Source organism: Urocitellus parryii, chromosome 2 (genome assembly GCF_045843805.1).
Source record: "Urocitellus parryii isolate mUroPar1 chromosome 2, mUroPar1.hap1, whole genome shotgun sequence".
In the NCBI taxonomy this organism is placed as follows: domain Eukaryota; kingdom Metazoa; phylum Chordata; class Mammalia; order Rodentia; family Sciuridae; genus Urocitellus; species Urocitellus parryii.
Genome location: NC_135532.1, coordinates 224,287,464 through 224,307,354, shown reverse-complemented (window position 1 = coordinate 224,307,354; position 19,891 = coordinate 224,287,464). Strand labels below are relative to the sequence as shown.

The 19,891-nt window shown below is 42.0% G+C and overlaps 1 protein-coding gene and 1 pseudogene across 2 annotated transcripts in view; one reads left to right on the top strand and one right to left on the bottom strand.

Moving 5' to 3' along the window:
* The window catches only part of Hsf2bp (heat shock transcription factor 2 binding protein), a 72,259-nt gene that overhangs the window by 46,359 nt on the left and 6,009 nt on the right, over window positions 1–19,891 (top strand). The window lies entirely within an intron of this gene.
* Window positions 13,627–14,092, bottom strand: LOC113197644 (transmembrane protein 50B pseudogene; annotated as a pseudogene).

The following is a 19,891-nucleotide window of genomic DNA, read 5'->3' as shown; positions in this document are numbered from 1 at the left end:
TTGATAGATTGTATTTCTTCTTCTGTGAAGTGTCTGTTCAGTTCCTTTGCCCATTTATTAATTGGATTATTTGTGTTTTGGTGTTTTTTGAGTTCTTTATATGTCCTGGAGATTAATGCTCTGTCTGTGGTGTGTGTGGTAAAGATTTTCTCCCATTCTGTAAGCTCTCCATGTTATTGATTGTTTCCTTTGCTGTGAAGAACCTTTCATTTTTATTCTATCCCATTTCCTGATTCTTGATTGTACTTTAAAGAATTGATTTTTTTTTTTTTTTTTGGTGCTGGGGGTTGAACCCAGGGCCTTGTGCATGTGAGGCAATCACTGTACCAACTGAGCTATATTCCCCAGCCCCAAGAACTGCTTTTTAAGAGCTTGCAAAAGTATGAAGGTGGCCTGGTGATGTAGCTCAGTGGTAGAATGCTTACCTAGCATGAATTAGACTCTGGGTTCAATCCTCAGCACTCCAAGAAAAGAGTTTCCAAGAAGAGCTCTAGCAATGGCTCCCCATTGAGTCCCTGCTGATGCAGCACTTCTTGTGCCTGAGTGACCTAATGTGTTGTGGGAACTCTGAGACAGATGTCCCTCCCATTTTACTGACCAGGAAGCAGGCTCAGAGAACGGGAATGCTGCCTTATTGGCCAAGGCCAGTCAGGAAGTACTGCATTTGGTGTCCCTAGCCTCACACCTCTGACTGAGCTTGTGACTTTTCTCCTGTGCCATGCTGAATTCCTAAGTTAAACCTGCATTTAACTTGAAATGTGAAACTTAGTTGCTACCTCCATTTTCATAGATGCCTTACCATTCTAGGGATTCTGTTTGCCTGTGCCACTTCTGCTGTTCCTGGCATCTGCTGACTTGCATGTGTTCTGTCATGTGTTGCAGTGGGACTACTCTGTTTGTGACTCAGACTCTGCACATTCATCAAAGTGACCCATCTGCCATGCCATTATGTTTTAAAACCCCCTGGGCTAAGTAGCACCTTTTCTACTTCCCTCTGTGTGATCTGCTGTCGACAGTACCGTGTTGAAAAGTTGAGAAGTGATTTCAGAAGAAAGAAATAAGGAATCTGTTGGTAGAGTGGAAGCCAGAACCAGATGAGCTCCATGGAAGAAGCAAAGAGGCTGCCTTCTATTGTGAGCAGCTTTTAGTTCTTCTGTGAAGGTGGGAGAGATGGTATCTTTTTTGGATTTTTGGAATTAAAAAAAAAACAAACCTAGAAATATAAAATAGCCTACTATGTTAAGCTATACTAGTCCATTTCCTAATCATCTAAATGGTTAGATACATTATGTTTCCACACTTTCAAAATCCAACTTAAAACTACTCACCAGGGAACGTTCCCAGTTTTTCTGACCTCAAGTCTGATCTTCCCTTCTCCTGTGTTCCATGGCGAAATGGTACCAAGGATTCCTGCTGTACTGCTGACGGGTTGTTTGTTGATAGCCCCACACTAATGTATTGGGAGTCCTAACTGGGTGAGAGAGCTGGAATGTTCCTCTTGCCTCCCACAGAACACGTTGATGGAACTCCACATCCTCTCTGCATATCGCTGCTTTACCTGCCCCACTGGTGGGTGGTTGTGGAGGGCCCTCAGCAATCAGAACACGAAAGAGGACAGCCCTATTGAGGACAGTGTTTACTGAGCTCCTAGCATGGTCTAAGGGAGAGCTCTGAGGCTGTGACTCTCAACTGGAGAGGTGCCAGAGGGACTGCTGGAGCCAGACCACCTATGAATACATGGATGGTATTCCATGATTAGAGCACATTCTGGCTGCTGTGGGGAGGCCAGTGGGAACAGTGATGGGATGGGGGTGGGGGCGGGGGCATTGCATATTTTACCTGAGAGGGCCAGGGCATCCTGAGCCAGGGTGGTAGCAGTGGAGATGATTTGTGTGGCTGGATTCAGGGCACTTTTGAAAGGAAAGGGGGACTCTGTGTTAAAAACCTAAAGATTTTCAGGGAATGCCAGACTGAAGTTACCTGGATTCAAAAAGGAAAGAGTGTATGCGGAGAGAATGCAGTGATCACTGCAGTTCTTGGGGCTTGCTCTGGGCTGCCCCTGCTCTGTGCACCTCCAAGCATTAACCCAGCCAGTGGTACTGGGCGAGTTGTGGGAGGAGGGGCAGCAGGGACCCTGGAGGACCAGCCAGGAGTCAGGTTGACAGGAAGTATGGGCGGGCTTCTCTTGAAGAGCTTTGGCAAGTCTTATTATTATTATTTTTCCCTTTCTCTCCTCCTTGGTTCATCCTCTTTTCTTAGATGTCTTTTTTTTTTTTTTTTTAACGAGGACAATATAATTAGTGAAAAGCACAAAAACATAAAAGTGAAGCTCAGAAAATGATCACAAAGAAACGGTTATCAACCAGCCAGCTTGAGAAATGAAGTTGCTGCACACAGGAAACCTGTGCTTTTCCCTCATGGCTTCCCACTGTTTCCGTTTTGAGCATTATGTAACTGGAATTGCGCAGGCTGTTTGATCCGGCATGTCTGGGAAGCTCATTGTGCTGTTGCGTGTTGCTGTGTTTCGTGTTTGTTGCCTTATTATGGGGTTTCTCAGCATGTTGTCATTTGGGGCCTGATAAGTTCTTTGTAGTAGGACTATCCTGTGCTCTGTAGGTTGTTTAGCTGCATCTCTGTCCTCATCCCACTCAACATGTTTCCATATGTTCAAAATGTCCCACTCCCCAGGAGAGCCACTGGTGTACCCCGTTCCATGGTGTGAAACAACCACAGTCCACTTACATTTACTGCAAGTGTATGTTTGGATTATTTCTAGTTTTTGGCTTTTGCAAATAGTGCTGCTCCACAGGCTCCTGTAAATGTGCATTCTTGCCTGTTGGACATGCCTTTAGGAGGCCACCTTCTGGGTCTTTGTGAGTGCCTGTCTCTCACTGTAGCAGTCTGTGTTGGGCTGTTTGCCAAGTGTAAACTTTTACCAATAGCAGAGGACCAACAGTTGCTTTTCGTTTCACAGAACACCTGGTGTGTCGGCTTGCTTCACCTTAGCTGGCTGATCTGATATAGCGTTATCCTACTGTGGTTTTAATTTCCATTTATTTGATAGGTTCTGATATTGGCTTACTGGCTATATGGATACCCTCTTTTGCCAAATCATGTTCAAGCCCCTTGTCTATTTTATTAGATTGTGTGAATTTTACATTCTGGATACAGGATCTTTCTTTTTTTAAGTTGTAAGTATATTTTCCCACTCCAAGGCTTGTTGTGTCTCTCTTAATGGTATCTTTGAATGTAATGCTTTTGTTTCCTGTTGAAGAAGTATTTGCCCACCCCCGGTCACAAGGGTATTTACTGTGTCCTTCCTAGAAGCCTCCTCAGTTGGCCCTTCAGTCTAGGAGTAGTCTGCCTGGTTTGCCTGTGGGCTGTAGTAGGACGGCTTCCCACGTGGCACCCTCACCCAGTGATGCCGTCGAGGACCCATCCTCTCCCTCTGCTCTCGTGAGCACTCTTGGTTCTCCAGCGGCTGCCCACACAGAATGGAGTGCTTCTGGCTGCCCTTTTATTCCTCTGGCCCCTGCCGTTCTGCAGAGCAGAGTGTCACTGGGCAAGTTTAGGTGTCTAGACAGACCTTGGCTTTCTTCGGTATGGCCTTCATTGTTCCTGTCTCTTTTCCATAGACATTTAAGAGTCTGCCTGTCATATTCCTGTTTTTTTTTTTTTTTAAATAATTTTTCTTTTAAAGAGAGAGAGAGAATTTTAATATTTATTTTTTGTAGTTTTCGGTGGACACAACATCTTTTTTTTGTATATAGTGCTGAGGATCGAACCTGGGCCGCACGCATGCCAGGCGAGCACACTACCACCTGAGCCACATCCCCAGCCCTGTCCTGGTTTTTGATTGAAATTGCTTTGAATCTGTAGGTCAGTTTGGAAAAATTGGCATCTTTATAAAATGTTGAGACGGAGACCTCCAGTACACATCATGGTACATCTCTTCATTCTTTTAGCCGGGTATTGTTTTTTCATAGGTCTTAAGTATCTTGATCAAATTTACTCCCAGTAGCAATTCTTATCTCTTTTTCTTTTTAAATATTTTAAAATTATAGTTGGACACAATACCTTTATTTATTTATTTATTTTTATGTGGTGCTGAGGATCGAACCCAGCACCTCGCACATGCTAGGTGAGTGCTCTACTGCTGAGCCCCAGCCCCAGCCATCCTGCAATCCTTATTTCTAATGGCATAATTAGAAATAGACCTTTGACTACACACTGTCAGTTCACCCAGCATATCTGTGAGTACCTGCACGTTCTCTGGCCTCTTCTCTGGTCAGCACTGGGAAGACAGTAGCAGCTGAGCACACCCAAGCCTCTGCCACTGTGGAGCTGGGGGGTAGAGAGAGATGACAGAGATCGTAAACCAGTGAAACACACCCTGTTGAGTGGTACTTCATGTGATTGAGGGAAAAGGCAAGGAGAGGAACAGGAGGGCATCTTTCTTTTGAGTTTTAAAATGGTAATGGGAGGCCACTGAGCAGTGGACTTCTGCATGGAGACCTGAAGGAGGAAGAAGGGAGCTCTTTGGATGTCCAAGAGGTGTGTTCCAGCCAGAGGGATGGGCAAGGGGGGAGGGTCTGAGGCAGGCTCTTGTAGAGCAGGCATGAGGAGTTAGGAGGAGTTGGCATGGGGTTTGTTCTGTGTAGTTTGGCAGTGATTGTTCAGGGAGCACCAACTGTGTATTAGGCTTTTTTTTTCCCCCTTAGTTGTAGATAGATTTTTATTTTATTTATTTATATGTGGTGCTGAGAATCGAACCCAGTGCCTCATACATGCCAGGCAAGTGTGCTACCACTGAGCCCTGTGTACCAGGCATTTTGATAGATAACTTCCACGCATCCTTCCACTTGGTCTTTATAATACTGATGCAGATAATTCAAACCTTTAGTTTATAGATGAAGAACAAAGGCCCACTTGGGTTAAATAGCTTTGCTAAGGTATACTGGTGAGGGACTCCAGATTCCATGTTCTTACCTCTGTAGGTGCTGCCACACTTTGTCACATGCTGGACTCTCACTGTACTTCCTATTTTAGTTCATGTATTTAATGTGTGGCATTTGAAAAATGGATAATTACCGGATAAAGAAAAAAAGATTTGTTTGTTCTCATTTTAAGGTATGGTTGAGAATAGAGGAATCCTCTGAGCACATATTAAAGAACTTGTGCAACTGTCAGGATGTCCTTTGACCTAGTTGGTGAGTTTCTTCTTGTCAGTGTCAGGGTTGTGTGTGTGTGTGTTGTGGGGGAGGGCTTCAGTGCCATTTCTTGTTCTCTGGTCCTCAGTTAGCCATAGCTGAATTCCCAGAATGTTATTTGTCCTTCCCTTCTGCGCCCCCCCCCACCACCACCACTTGGATATGAGGGTAGATGGAACCCTGTTACCATCCAGAAGAACTAGTGTCCTGAAGGAACCAATTTGGGAACCACAACATCAGTTCAGTGGTGACCATGGATGTGTCCTTGGAGAACAGGAGGGGAAGTGAAGGAGGAGGAGGGTGGGCCTAGAGGGACTTGGTAGGCCTTCCTTCTGCAGAGACTTGTCATTTCAGCGTAACTTTGTGTAAAGCTTCTAATCCCTTCACTGAATCTTTGGGTACACGTCAGCCTTCTGTTCTGAATTTCCCCTGCACACAGGGAAGGGTGTTGTTGCTGGCTCTCATGACCAGCCATTGGCCAGTAGCAAACCCTCTATCTGGTGCTGGGCTGGAGTGGCACAGCTTACACAATTTTGCTTCCAAGTTGTTCTCCATGGATGTGATGCAGATATATATATATATATATATTTTTTTTTTTTTAAAGAGAGAGAGAGAGAATTTTTAATATTTATTTTTTAGTTTTCGGCGGACACAACATCCTTGTTTTTATATGTGGTGCTGAGGATCGAACCCGCACCACATGTGTGCCAGGCGAGCGCGATATCGCTTGAGCCACATCCCTAGCCCAGTGATGCAGTTATTGAAGCTGGGCCAGCAGAGTTATCCAGATGCTGCTACTGGTGACAGCTGGGACCGAGAGAGCTGTGCGCTCACTGGAGGTGTTTGTCCGTGGTGAACACCACTGCCTGTGGCCTTGGAGCTGTGGGCAGTGCTGGCCTGGGTGTGCTCCATGCCGAGCTCTCATCAGCGTTACCCAGCTGTGGGACATGCTCTCCTCACTCTTCCTGCACTGCCCCAATGCCCCGCCCTCCCACTCCCTGTCGCCTTAGATGATGGAAACATGAACAAGGAAGGCTGTCTACTTTTGGGAAGAGGCACTGGGAGCATTGAGAGGATTTTGTGAGAATAGCCCCAAAATGTCAAGAGGAAGCAATATTAAGAATGTTATTTCAGTTATTCTGATTTCTTTGAACTTTAGTAATGAAATAGCTCATTTTTTTTTGGTTTGTGTTTCTGTGTGGTTCGTTTATATAATTTTTAAGAATAGGCAAAACTAATCCATGGCAGAAGAAAGGAGAACGTGGTTGCTCTAGTTTGCACTGAGTGGAAGGGAAGAGATGTGAGGGCACTTTATGGTGAAGAAGTGTTCTGTACCTTGATTTGCTGTGTGCATTGGTCAGAACTGAAGTAGTTACACATAATTTCTTGTGCGTCCAAGAAAAACACTTTATTCATGAAGTTTGCTTACCCCGCCACCTTTCCTTGTTTGTTGTGGTTCTGCCCTTAGTTTCTTTGCTCATGCATCCTTGCTGATGTGCCAGGATTCCTTTTACTGTTTACTTTTCCAGAGTTATGCATGAGTTGTAAAAATAATGGAGAGAGTAAACCCTCACTCACTGTCCTCTACTCCCCTGATAGTAACATATTACACAACCACAGAATGGTTACTACATTGGTACAATATTATTACCCAATCTTAGCCCAAATTAGAATTTTGGCATTTTTCCCATAGATTTTCTTTCACTTAGCATATTTCCAAGGGTCATCCATGTTGTAGCTTGCATCTGTACTTCACTCCTTTTTATGCCCGAATAATATTCCATTGTATGAACCTACAGTGTTTGTTCGTTCATCATTTGATAGGCATTTGGGTTATTTCTATCTTGGGGCTGGTATGAATCCTGTTACAAGTATTTGTGTGTTCTAGTTATTAGAATAGGTCTACCACCAAAAATCCTCTGAATTTCCTCTCATATGAGAAGACTTTGATTCCTCTTCATTTAAAAGGCTGTTTCCCCTGGATGTAGGTTTCTACAATTGACAGTTGCTTTCTTTAAAGAGATGAAAAAGGTGGGTCACTCCCTTCTGGCTTCCAGGGTTTCTGATGAGAAACCCAGACTCTGGATCATTTTCCTTGGTGAGGGTCCACTTCTTTCTTGCTACTGTTGAGATTAGCTTTCAGAGGATCGGGTGTGTTGTGTCTTGGAGTAGATTTTCTTTAGGTTTATCTGTAGGCCTCTCTCTTTTGCCAGCTCAGGCAAAATTCCAGTCACTGTTTTCGTGGACTGTTTTTCACCCCGCCCATTTTTCCTCTCCTTCCTGGAATGCAGTGACCTGAATGCTTGGTCTCTTATTTTGGTCCCATGGGTCTGTTCATTTTCATTTTAGTCTGTTTCTCTTGGTCATTCAGATTGGCTAATTTCTATTGTCCTGTCTTCCAGTGCACTGATGTGTCTCACCTGTCCCTTCCCTTCTGTCTCTACCAAGCTTTCTATCTCAGTTATGACAATTTCAGTTCTAATTCTTCCTTTTGTTATTCCTTATATGTTCTGTTTTTTTGCTGAGATTATTTTAGAATTTGTTTCTAGTATAATTGCTCATTGAAGAACTTTTGCTTTAAAACCTATTTATTAGATTAGCCTGGTTTTCATCACTACAGTGAAATGCCCAAGGCAGACTACTTTATAAAGAAAATTGGTTTATTTTGGCCCATGGTTCTGGAGATTCAGTGTCCCAACATCATGATGTGAGCTCTGGTGAGGGACCCTCAGCTGCCTCACAGCATTGCAGGAGATGCACGTGTATCTCTGTGCTTCTCTCCGTCTCTAGTGAAACCACCAGGATTCAATCATGGGGCTTCTGATCTCCCTTTGATTTTCATGATATCTGCCCCCACCATTTTTCTCTCTTCCACACATAAGAGAAAACATTCAACGCTTTACCTTCTGAATTTGATTTATTTCACTTAACATTATGGCCTCTAGTTCCATCCATTTTCCTGCAAATGACATGATTTCATTTTTCTTTATGGCTGAATAAAACTCCATTGTGTATATACCACGTTTTCTTCATCCATTCAGCCACGGTTGGACACTTAAGGCTAGGTCTGTAGTTTGGCTATTATTACATTGACCTATTCTTGCATGTTTTCTACTTTTTTCCATTAGAAACTTTTATGGGCTGAATTGTGTTTCCCCAAATCTATGTTGAAATCCTAATCTGTAGACCTTCAGAAATGTGAGTGAGTGTATTTGGAGATGTATTTGGGGACTTTTAAGGGGAGATGAAGGTAAAATGAGGTCATTAGGATGGCCCTCATATCAACCTGACTGTGTCCTCATAAGGGGAGATCAGGACACAAGGTACACACCAAGGGATGATCACATGAAGACATGGGGAACATAGTGTCTGCAAACCAAGGAGAGAGGCCTCAGGGCCTCCTGAGGCTCCTGAGCCCTGTAGTGCCTTGACCTTGGACTTCTAGCCTCTGGCATTGAGAGAGAGAATAAGTTTCTGTTGTTTAAGCTTCTGGGCTGTGGTGTTTGTTATGGCAGCCTGCATATACTAATGCACAGCCCTCAGCACATTAATCAGTTATTTTAAATTCCCCATCTGATAATTCCAAAATCGGTTATCTCTGTATCTGGTTCTGATGCTTGGTTTGTCTCTTCAGGCTTTGCTTTTTATTTATTAACAATACTTTTTGTTCTTTTCTGGTTGAAAGCTGGTGTCGATGTAAATAACAATGACACAGAGATCCTCCAGAGAATAACGATGTTACTTAGGCTAGCAGAGCACATCCCGTAGCAAACTGGGTGAGGGGAGGTTTTTAATGGCAAAGCAGGAGGGTTACAAATGATGTTCTGGAACAATACTCCTTGCTGTAAGGGTCCATAACAAGGGTGGCAGCAGTCCAGGGCTGGGCAGACAGCTGGGCACATGTCCTGGGTAAGGTGGTGGTGGCCTTGTGCAATGCTGTGGTTTTAAGAGAGTCTTTGGAGAATAACTCGTGTCATCAGGAATACAAGTGTGAGAACTGCTTCTTCATGTTGTCCCCAACATATGCACGTGAGAGCTTGATGGCTGGCCACTGTGGCTCCATCTTGATTTGGATGACTTTTACACTGGGCGTGATTGATAAGGGATAGGAATTGGGGGATAGGCCTTTTGCCTGAAGTGTTGGCCAGAATTTGTGCTGTGCTTAATGTAGGTGCCTGAAGCTTCACACCCTGAAGTGCCTTTGTTTATTGTCTCCTGTTGCCTTTGGGTTTTCTGTGGAATTCCTCCTGAGACTGTCTGGCAGCCCTCTCAGTGTGGTCCCCTGTGTTGCTGTGCGCTGTGACTCCTGATGGTGTGCTGCAAGTTGTGGGATGGGAGTAGAAGTGCTGTCTTCTCAGGATCACACTCAGTCTAGAGGCGATGACCAGTGTTCCTTAGCTTTGCCCTGTGGGTGAGTCAGGGCTCTCCCTACCCTGGGTGACTAGACTCTAGCAGTCTGTCCTGGAGACCAGCCTTTGTGATGCTCAGAACCCCAATGTGTCACCTAGTGGTTGTTCCTCCTTCTACCTACCAGAGCCACCAGAGCACCTTTCTTGGCATTTCACTTTGAGAACTTGGTGGGGTTTCTAAAGCAAGCCCCACAAAAATGTGACCTTGGGAGTTTCTTACTGTCATGTAGCCCATGCTCAGCTTTCAATAGTCTTGTCAAAGTGATCATTTAACTCTTCCTGTCAGTTATGACTCCAGTGGCTTCTCCTCCAGGGAAGTAGATCTCACTATGACTCTCCAGATTTCAGGGTGCCATTTTGTTTTGTGACCTAGTTCTCCGATAGACCCAAGAAAAGTCATTGAGTTTCTTGCTGTGACAATAGGAGTTGTGATTTCCCAGCTCTTTGCATGTTGGAGTTGAAACTGCTAAGCTGAAATTTGAAAAGAACAAAGCACATGAAGAGCAGGGGAAGACTGCTCTAGGCACAAGGACCTAGGCGTGTGTAGAAACTGAGGGCTGGCCAAGCTCATGCTGTGAGGCCAGGGGACCCCAGGGGGACAGCCAGGAGAAGTTAGGTGGGGCTTTGTCAGTGGGTGGAAGGCTTGGGGTTCCATCTTGAATGCAGTGAAGCTCCTGCAGCAGGGAGGGACATATTCAGATTTCTGTTTAAAAAATTGTCATTCTGGCTATAGCAGGGCAGATGGATAGGAATGGAAAGGGGCAGGAAGGCAAATATTAAGTAAGAAAGCCACCAAAAGGCCACTGAGCCTTCTGTGTAAGGATGGGTAGCTCAGCCTAGGGTGGTACCCTGGGCTTAAGGTGTGCTTGGATGTGAAGCTACAGAACTTCTGATGAGTGAGGGGACAGTTAACTGCACTTGTATCTTTGGGTGACCCTGTGCTATTTATTTACTGAGACAAAGATGGCAGTGACGAGGGAGGAGCAAGTGGGGAGCAGCATGGAGACTTTGAGTTGTGCTTTCACCTTATGAAACCTGAGATGGCAGCAGGCTCCCAAGGAGAGCTGTCCATGCAAGTTTTTGCAGATAGAAAGTCTGGAATTGCAGGGGAAGACTAGAATTGGAAAAGCAGTTGAGAGTCACTGGCAGGTATGTGTGGTTTGAAGCCTCTCAGTAGATGAGGTCACCTAGGGAGAGAAGAGGAGAAGGATTCCGGGGCTCTAGAGTAGGTACCAGGAAGAAGAGCCGCAAGGAAGGAATACGGTGGAAATCATGGAAAAATGTGTTTCCAGGAGCCAGGGCCAGTGTGGTCAGGGAGGGAGAAATGAGCAATGACAACTAGGAGGTTCCTTGGTGGTCCTGAGAGGAACTGTCTCAGAGTGAGGGAATAGCAGTGTTATGGATAATAAAGGAGCAATTCAAGGTAAGGCGGGGGTGGCAGCCACAGTAGACAGCTCCTTCTAGAATGTTCTGGGAAGAGAAGCAACAGCTGGGCAGTGACTGGAGATCAATTCAGGGTCAAAGAGAATGGTTTCCTTGCTTTATTGACTGTTCTTTAAAGTTTGAAAGCACAGGGCTAATGTAGCTGCTGATCCAGTTCATGTTCCTGGGTGCGTCTGCAGCCTGGTGCACAGTCTCCAGTGTGGTCTGATGTGATTTAGGCTGGCCCAGAATCCACAGGTACCTTGGAAGTGTCCGACGAGCCCAGAGGAGGGAACTGCACTGCGTGTGCCCCGGAGTTCCACCATGCTTTGGAATCCCTGATAGGCACAAGTTTGATTACACTTGGAACACATTGGCCCTGTCCCAGGAAGCTTCAACAGATGAGGGGAAGATCCATTAGATTCTTTAAGTATAATTTTGACCATTATTCATTTTAGATGATTGAAAAGAATTTTAATTATTACCAACATGTGTGAACAAAAACCATATTAAAGTGGTTGCCAGAAATTTTTATTACAATTTATTGCATCTTCTCAAGTAGGGATTGTGTGGAGTCATTTGGAACATAAAGTCTAATACATGTACTCATAGAAATGAATTTCTCATAAATTTGATAATATTTTATTTGAAAACTGTACATAATTCATTATAATGCTTTGATTTCTTTTTTTGAAATGATGGGGATTGAACCCAGGGGTGCTTTACCATTGACTGATACCCCTAGCTAGCCCTTTTAATTTTAACTTGAGACAGGGTCTCTATGTAAATAGATGAGACCTTTATTTAGGGAATTACATTGCTTTTAAATGATTACCAAGAATTCCACTAACTCCAATCTCTGTGAGGTACTTAGTAACATTATCTCTCTTTTTCTTTAATGAGAAAATAAGCACAGGAAATTAACTGACTTACTCACAATTAAAAAACAAATTCATGTCAGAATCAAGAACAGAAAAATAACCCATCACCATTTTCAGCCAGCATTTTATAGTCCTTGTTTTATAAGGACAACCTGCTTTGTTGCTCAGTATACCTGAATAACTGAAAAGTGAATAGCAAACCAATCCTTATGTTGGATTTCTCCACACGCAGTGTTAGGGCGTACGGGAATCATGTGCTCTGCAGCAGGTGATGTTGTGACCCTTTGGAAGCAAGACGTTTGAGGAGACAAGGAAGAAGTGAGCATGATGCTGTCTAGGTAAAAGACCCAGCCTTCACAGCTGCTTGTTCCTTGCCCCCAGCAGGTCCTCTGAGAGGGGAGAGAGGAGTTGGCTTTAGACACTGCAGAGACCACTGTTGTATCATTCTGTTTTGTAACAAAAGGTTCTATAAAACCCCTCTGGGGAAAAGTACAACATGGAATTTTTATAGCAAAGGATAGCAAAAGTGGCAAAAAATACCTGTATGAATACACAATGCAAATACAGTATTTCAAACTCAGTAGGAGGAAGTTTTGGATCAGAGTGTGAAATTAGTTGAAGACAAATTTTTCAGCCACTGTTCATCCAAAGCTTAAGGGCCTAGCAAAAGTCTGTCATTAAATGGATGAAGTGCCTGCGTTTTTACTAGGTCATAATAATCCCCTTGGGGAAGAAGTGCTTTATCTTTAAACTAATTGTTTCATTTAAACAAATATGTGGTTCATAACTTCTAAACTGCAGCTGTCTTCTAGCTTGCTTGCTATGGAACCATTTTAATGTCACATAACAGCAGTCTGTCAAGATAACTCAGTAGATCTTTTGAGCTGCTGTTATGGGAAGAGCATTGCTGAGCTGCCTTATAAACCTTTATATTAACCATACAAACTTGAGTTAGTTTGGTGACATACTATCCCTTCCCAAATGATCACGTTAGATAAATTTTTTTAATATTTATTTTTTTTGTTGTAGATGGACACAATACCTTTATTTTATATTTATGTGGTGCTTTGGATCGAACCCAGGACCTTTCATGTGCTAAGCGAGTACTCTACTGCTGAGCCACAACCCCAGCCCTAGAGGAATTCTTTTTAAAAGTAACTTTAAAATTAGTCCTTTGAGCAGTTAAAAAAAAAATCTTAATATAAAAGTCCACTTCTTTAATATATAAGAACAATTATTTTCCCTTTAAAAAAACTCATTTGTAAGCCAAAATAATTACAACTTGCAGAAATATCTTTTTATAAATGGCTTAATTCTTATGCCAGTCTATACAGAGCTGTATTTTTTGTACATCTTCAGAAATTAGAGACACTGAAAACAGAGTATTTACCTTCTAAACATGAAGATACAGTCATGGCTCAAGGAACATATCAAGGAGCTTAAAGTCTCTGGAATGAAAAACTGATACTCATCATCCAGTCCATACATTCTTTAGTATGTACACTTAACAGTCCTAGTCAGAGGAAAAAAGGGACAAATTTCACAAAACTGTTTCCAGACTAAGGCATAAAAATGTAAAAAATTTAAACATTTAATATATAGTCTATTCCATTTGGCAATGTGTAAATTATATCAAGAGATAAAAACCTATCTACAAATAGAATATAACAAAAGGAAAATGTAATTTAAGAAGTGATCTTAGGTTCAGAGCTCTTCAGTTCTTCCAAATTTGAAGGTCAAAGTGCTAAAAAATATAAAAGCATTTTGAAAAACAACACAGCTAGTCCTGGATAAAGATCAGTATTTTGAGTAACATGCACCAAAAAGAATCCACTGGAAGCAATAAGTGACCCAGACATCAACGTGAAACCAATGAGGAGGCAAACTCAGGCACTTGTTCTTCTTAACCAGCTGCTCCCCTGGCTGTCACTGCTCACCTGGACGTTCAGTGCAGCACTTATCCTTCATGCTTAAGTAAGGAAAGCCAATGTGGAAACACACCACACTGGTGGGAAGCTCTTGCTTAGGATGCACCGTGGCTGCATCGATCATGATCCACCAACCTGTGAAAAACAGCATGCCTGCACCTCAGAAGCCACGGCACCTCTTCTCTCACTCCAGTCCTTACATTCACATCTGGCCAACAGAAATGATCTAGGGGGCCTGCCATTTTCACTTCTTAAGCATGGATTTTTATTAAGTACTGTATTCCATTATCCTGCTCCACCTCAGCCCTCAAGAGTCTAGAGTTTTGAGAACAGGGTCTTCATAAGTTACTGAGGCTGGCCTCAAACTTGCCATCTTCCTGCCTCAGCTTCCTGAGTTGCTGGGATTATAGGCATGTACCGTGGCATCTGGCATATTAGAATTTTATTCTGCTTTATTTTAATTATATAGAATCGGGTTCCACATAGCAATCCCCAGATCCTTCCTTGTTTCTCTTTTTGTGTTTTAAAAATAACTGCCATTTTTTATCAAGCATCAGGAAAAGGTTTAAGTAGCATTTCCCCCTGACAGGCTTTGTGTGGGGGGTTAGTTTTCAGCTTTGCCTGCTGACTGTGTTCAGGAGGATCATCTCTCCTCATTCTCCTTCAGTCTCCCTCTCCTCAGTACAGTCATATTTTGAGTTAGGTTAGGATCCAGTATTTCTATTATTATGATTGCTCTTATTCAGAGCTGAGCCACAAACTGTTTCTTTTCCTTCCAATTTCTTGTTCCTCTCAGTTAATATTCATCTCATTTTTTCTAGTTTTCTGTGTGTTTATTATCCACTGAGCCCAAAACTCTGCACCCATTGTCTGGATCTCCTTTCAAGTTGTTGATTCACTCCAGGTTTGCTGGTGATTGAGGAGGAAGTTTCTGCTTCTGTCAGTGGGCCACCCTGCTCAGCTGTGATCAGAGCATCCCTTGTCAACTCGCTGCCCCACGTCTCCTCCTCTTTGCCTTAGGTAGAGGAGGTCCTCAAGTACGTTCTGGAAAGTGACTGTGTGGGATGTGAGATTTTGAGATGTTTCATATCTTTATTTTACTCTCACCTATGATGCTCATAGTTTGACTGAGATAATATTCTAGGTTGGATTTTGTTTTTATTTCTGGATTTTGAAGAAATCATTATTTTCTGACATTCAGTGCTATTGAATTTTGATTCAAGATTTTTTTTAATATTTATTTTTTAGTTATAGGGGGACACAATATCTTTATTTTATGTGGTGCTGAGGATCGAACCCAGTGCCCCACGCCTGCCAAGCGAGCGCTCCACCTCTGAGCCACAACCCCATTCTTTACATGGTCTTTTTTAAGCTTATAAAATCTTCTCTATTTCATTTTCTAAACTGAAATTTCATATTGTTGTGCTTACATGTGTTAATCTTTTGTGAATTCGGCTGGTAGCTGAAAGGGTCCTTTCAATTTGGGAAGTCATTTTGTAATTGTGTTATTTATTGAATTACTAGGGAGTAACTTACAATTCCTTGTTCTATTCTTTTCTTTGTACTGTTTTCCATCTCTCTTGTAGCACTACTTTTAAAAAAAACATTTAATTTTCAGTTGGACACAATATCATCTTTATTTTATTTATTTTTATGTGGAGCTGAGGATCGAAACCAGGGCCTCACACGTGCTAGGTGAGCGCTCTACAACTGAGCCCAGCCCTTGTAGCACTACTTTTAAGACAGTTCCTCAATTATGTTTTCCATACTTCCTAATGGAGTCTTCATTTCTACATGCTTTTAATTTCTGAGACTGCTGTTTTATGGGGGGAATGTCTTTAAAAACATTATTCCATTCTTGCTTAGAACTTCTCTTATCTCCTCAAGGATGTTAGTAATAGCTTTAAAATTTCTAGATACTTCACAGTCTCTTTCCTTTGCCTCTCTTTTGTTTCTGTTTCATGTGACAGCCACCTGTCTCTTCTCAGGTTCTGGTAATGTTTGGTTGTCTGCTAGTGTTGAAAGAGGGATTTCTAATGCCAACTGGAAGGGCTGAGCTGGTGAGGGCTCATGAACTTGCCTGCAATTTCTGGTGATTCAGAATTCATTAGGAACCCACATGTTGGTGTCTTTGAGTATATCCTTTTGGGTTGGTTGGATGGTCCAGAGAGGACTTCTCCAGTCTGTATCTAGAGTATGAAGGCCTCAACCGAAAACAGCATGAAAAGGGGTAACATCGGTTAACTTATTGGTTTGTGATTACCTAATCCCTGTGTTAGCCTCAATTTTACCTGCTCCAGTAGTTCCTTCAAAAATAAGTTTCCAGTCCTATAGGGAAGGGGCAGTTGTTTAGGGGCAAGAAGTAAGGAATGGCAGAGAAGACCAGGGATCTAACTGATGCTTTTGCTGTTTTTTTTGTAATAAAGTTCAATTTATTGAACCAAACTTTATTATAAAAAAAGAAGCCATACTGTATCTTATAAATGACCTAAGTATAGAATACAGAATACATACACATACACAGGGGCAGTTGTCTAGGGGCAATGTCGCAGTCCAGCTGCAGCAAACTAACCGGGGGGTGACGAGCAACTTGTGTACATTGATACAGCAGGAGTGGGAGCCGTTTATTGTAGGACAGGAGGGGTCTTTATACATTCCACACAGCTTATCTTAATTAACATAAACTAGATACAGCAGTCAACCAATAAGGAATCTCCACACTTAATGGCTCGCTGGCACCACCTCACAAACCATTCCCCCTGGCAAAATGCCAGGCGCCATCCTGACTTGTTTACAGACTCTAACAGGGCAAGAAGTAAGGAATGACAGAGAAGACCAGGGATCTAACTGATGCTTTTGTTGTTTTTTTTTATAATAAAGTTCGATTGGTGTGAGGGAATTGTGAGCCTTTTTCTTAAAGGCCCTTGGGTGGGAAAGCAAAACCTTTTCCTTAGAATGGCAGCTATCACTTAAGATGGCCATCCAGTTGCTAATAATTTATGCAGGGTAGGATTTGTTCATTGGTTGACAGGTGTATGTACCATGTAATCACCACCATCATCAAGACAGAATAGTTCTGTCACCTGAGATATGACTCCCTTGTACCCCTTTGAAGTCAGCACATCCTCTAACCCACCAGTCTTGGCAACCACAGATCCTGTTTGCCATTTCTAGAATAGCATATAAACAGAATCATGCAGTGCACAGATTTTGGGTCTGTCTTTTTTCCTTAACATGATTTATTTGAGATTTGTCATGTTATTGTTTGTGTCATTTGTCTGTTTCCTTTCATTGCTAAGCACTTTTCCGTTATAATAGTGGTTTACCCACTCAGTCGTTGAAGGATGTTTTAACTATTTCCAGTTTTTGGCATTTTTGAGTAAACATTTGTAATAGTTTTTTTTTTTTTGGTAAATGTAAGATCTTTGTTAAATATAAGTTGGATTACTGAATTGTATAAGTATATACTTAACTTTATAAGAAACTGTCAAAATTATTTTCCCAATGGATGGAACCATTCTAAATGTCTACCAGTAACGTACGAGAGTTCCAATTGCTCCTCATTCTTGCCACACTTGGTTTTGTCAGATAACTTTTAGTTTAAAAAATTCTATCCATTTTGATAGGTATGTAGTGGTATCCTATGGTGGATTTAATTCACATTATCCTAATAACCAATGATGCTGAGCATCTTTTAGTGTGCTTACTAGTTGTATATCTTCTTTGGGGAAGTCCCTTTTCAAATATTTTCCCCATTTTTATTGGATGTTTCTTTTATTATCCGGTTTTCAGAGATGTGTATGTATTCTGTATTCTATACTTAGGTCATTTATACGATACAGTATGGCTTCTTTTTTCATTGCCTTAACTGTATCTTGTATCTGTATTTTTTTTTTCCTTTTGTATGTATATCTTATCTATTGGCTTGTCTTTTCATTGCTTTGTGTCTGTATCTTTTTTCCCCCCCAGTACTGAAGTTTGAACTCAGGGCCTTGTGTATTCTAGGCAAGTGTTCTACCCAGCCCTTTTTAAAATTTTATTTTGAGGCAGGGTCTTGCTAAACTGTCTAGTTTACCTCCAACTCATGATCCTCCTGCTTCAGCCTCCAGATAGCTAGGATTATAGGTGTTTGCCACCACCTTAATGTAACTGTATCTTTTGAAGAGTACCCATTTAGAATTTTTTTAAAGAGAGAGTGAGAGTGGAGAGAGAGAGAGAGAGAGAGAGAGAGAGAGAGAATTTTTTAATATTTATTTTTTAGTTCTCGGCGGACACAACATCTTTGTTGGTATGTGGTGCTGAGGATCGAACCCGGGCCGCACGCATGCCAGGCGAGCGCGCTACCGCTGAGCCACATCTCCAGCCCCCCATTTAGAATTTTGATGTGGCTTATAAATTTTCTTTCCTGTACCCATACTTTTCTGTATGGTGCTTTGGTTTTATATCTTAAGAAATCTCTATCTCAAGGTCATAAAAGATTTCCTTCCAGAAGTTTTATAATTTGGCATTGGTCTTTTATTTTTTTCTGTATATAAGATAAGGTGTGGATTGAAGTCCTTTGGTTTTGCATATGACTGTTCAGTTTTTGGAACCTAGAACCTAGAACTGCAGGTCCTCACACATTTTTATTTTCTAAATTGTTTTGGCTGTGCCAATTTATTATCTAAATAAAATTGAGAATCAGCTTGTTTATTTCTACAAAAAAATTCTGCTGGTATTTTGGTTGGGATTACATTGAATATATAGATTAATTTAGGAAGATTGAGGTCTTAACATTATTGATTGAATCTTCTTTTTCATAAACATGGTATATCTTCATACTGTAAACATGGTATGAAGATATTTTATCTCTTCATTTAAATTTTCTTTGAATCCTTACATTTTGTAGTTTTTAGCATTTGAATCTTATACATACAAGATTTTTACTTAAATGTTAAGTTCATGGTTTTGGTGCTATTGTAGATGGTATTTCTTAGAAGTATGATTTCAGTTTTAAATTTCTTTTTTTAATATTTATTTTTTAGTTATAGGTGGACACAATATCTTTATTTTATTTTTATGTGGTGCTGAGGATCAAACCCCGTTCCTCATGCATGGTAGGTGAGCGCTTGACCTCTGAGCCACAACCCCAGCCCCTCAGTTTTAAATTTCTGTTATATAGATACAGTTGATCTTGTATCCTGCGACCTTGAAAAATTCAATTTGTTCTAGTAGCTTTCTTTGTGTATTCTTTGGGAGTTTCTGTATAGGCAGTCTTGTTGTTGTCAAATGAAGATATTTTATTTCTTCCTTTCTGATATATAAGCTTCTTATATATATCAACCTTATGGGCTGCCTTTCTAAGTCCTGCTGAGGCAAGTATGAATTGGTTTCTACGAGTCACTCCTCTAGTCCCGATCAGGAACTGCTTCAGTGCCGATTGGATGGCAGGGGAGGTCTGATGTACCTCATCATCATAATTTCTAGCTTGCTCCCAAACTCGCCTGCCTGCGGTCCCAGGAGGGTGTTAGATAAGATCGTATGGATATCATGGGAGGTTAAATTATATGACTGAGTCAGGTATTGAAACTCTTTGGTCTATGTGGTGGGACTTGAAGTGTAGGACCCAAGCTGCTTTTCATCTGTGAAAGATCTGACAAAGAGAAAGCCAGATGAACCCAGATTACACCATCTACCCCAGCCACCTCGCGTAGAGGACGCAGAGATGCGGGTTGGACAGTGGCAGCCTATGAGCATGTGGCAGGAGGAAAGAAGGGTGGAGGGACCATGGGGACAGTTGTTGCAGAGGCTTCATTAGAAAGAGAATTATGGTAAGGAGAAGGAGTCCTGGGTAGGGTCTTCTGTCCCTTTGGAAGCAGGCGCAGGGGAGGTGAGAGCTAAGAGGTTGAAAAGATCCCTGATAATATTGGGATCTAGAGGGCCATTAAGCGGCCATTTAGAGTCATTGTCCAAAGGATATTGAGGCCAGATCTGATTGCACAAGTGGATAAGTTTTGTGGGGTTTAGGTCCAGGGTGAGAGAGCACTGAAAACCCAGGCCCC